Consider the following 1,988-nt stretch of genomic DNA (forward strand, 5'->3'; position numbering starts at 1 on the left):
AAATATATAAATAACCCTCCAGAGCTGCTTTATCTGCTTCCCACAGATTTTGATATACCGTATTTTTATTATTACTTAGTTCAAAATATTGTCTGCCTTCCATTATAATTTCTTATTTGACCCATGGGTTATTTGAAAATGTGTATCTTAATTTGTAAACATTTGAATATATTTTCTCTATCTTTCTGTTATTTTCTTCTATATTAATTCTACTGCAAACAAAGAACATATTCCATATGATTTCAGTCCCTGAAACATATGGTCTTGTATTACACCCTAGTATTTTATTCAACTTGGTAAATATTCCATATAAACTTGAAAAAACGTATATTCTGCAGTCGCTTCATGTAATGTTCTGTGTACGCTAATTAGGTTGAGTTTTATAATTATATTGTTTGAATCTTCTATATACTTACTTTGCTTTTTTTCTAGTAAAATTATTTTATTTCATTGTAATATTCATCTCTAATTGTTTGAAATAAAAATTTCCATGATCTTACTTGAACTGTACATTACTTTCTTTTAGAATGTCCTTTTTTTCATTAAAATAGTTTGTAAACCACTCTATGTGCTCAAACTTCTGTTTAACACTAAGATTTGAGTTTTTGGAAAGGCCACAAGTCATCAGCTCCATGAAGTGGCATATTGGTCCTTATTTTGGAAAGCCCTTCAAGTGTTCCTCCAGAAACATATGTTCATGAAATTCTGAACAACCATCATCAAAACCTGCTTCATTGTTAATTGGGAGCTCCCACAGTTTCCCCTCCTTTGTCCACTGGATCGGCTTTTCAAACACATTCTGAAGGGGTTGTTCATTTACAGTGGCTAACTGCTTAGCAAATTCCACATCCCAAAGTGAAGGTGATGTGTCTGTTTCAGGTGCTTATTTAGTAACTGCTGTCATGTCAAAAATATTAAGTCTTTTCCCCACCAATATATTTTTCCTACATCTTTTTCTAAGATCAGTGGTCTTCTCCTTGGCCAGGATAATTGTCATAGCCTTCGTCAAACTGAATCTGATGCTCTGGTCTTGAACGAACTCTAGTTGTAGCAGATCTGGCAACTTTCATATCTATATTATGTTACTGAAACTAATTTTAGGTCTCTCTGCATCTCTCTGTGCCCTTGACTCTTCGTCATGCTGCTGGAACAGCCTCAGCAGCTTGACTTGGTTGTTTGCTTGTCAAAAGGGAGAGAATCTGCCACACCAGATGCAGCAGCCACCAGCTCAAGACTCAGGGGCTCAATTCTCTTCTTTGGAGCATGTTCTGTAGCTCTTTGAAGCCTGCCAAGTGTAGCTTCCAAACTTTTAAGTGGTCTTCTGTTGGGGGACTTTGTTGTTTGTACATTTACTGTGCTTAATTCAATTTTCACGCCCTTACTAATGCTTAACAAGTCTTTCTCGTATTTTCCTTTTCACTGTCTTGACTCTCTGAAGTCTCCTTGGAAGTCTCATCAGTTCGAACCGACTGCTCATCTTTCTTGGTACAGATCATGCTGTTAGTGCCAAAATATCTTTGGATTTATTTTTCTGTCCTGACCCTCCGTGCCGAGCAGCCAGTAGCACAATCACAGCCGCTGATGTCTCCAGGCTTCCAGAGAACAAAGGGTGGCGGGAAAGGGGGCGAAGAGATAGGAACCATCGAGACTCTAGGAAACATCGCTGAGACACAAATTGAACCAAGAAGGCAACTGAAATGGTGTCCGCTGTCAAACATGTCCCCTGACCTCTCTTTTACTTTTGGTCTGATTGTTCTATCATTTACTGGGAGATATGTGGTAACATCACCAACAATGTCTCAGGATTTGCCTCTGACTCTTCTTATTCTGTTGATTTTTGGGTAATATATTTTGAAGATACAGACATCAATTTAGGACTATTGTGCTGCCTGTTGGAACAGACATTTTGTCATGAAATGCAATTCTTTATTTCTAACTATGTTAATTTGCATTTCCCTGATGATTAGTGATGTTAAGCTTTTTTTTCC

The 1,988-nt window shown here is 37.3% G+C and overlaps 1 pseudogene across 1 annotated transcript; it reads right to left on the reverse strand.

Moving 5' to 3' along the window:
* Positions 1-434: 434 nt before the first annotated feature.
* On the reverse strand, positions 435-1,707 carry LOC105501661 (annotated as a pseudogene). Its single transcript, XR_001000220.1, has one exon. The product of XR_001000220.1 is annotated as a 28S ribosomal protein S31, mitochondrial pseudogene (transcript).
* Between the last annotated feature and the right edge of the window lie 281 nt (positions 1,708-1,988).

This window comes from Colobus angolensis, unplaced genomic scaffold (genome assembly GCF_000951035.1).
Source record: "Colobus angolensis palliatus isolate OR3802 unplaced genomic scaffold, Cang.pa_1.0 Scaffold737, whole genome shotgun sequence".
Lineage (NCBI taxonomy): Eukaryota > Metazoa > Chordata > Mammalia > Primates > Cercopithecidae > Colobus > Colobus angolensis.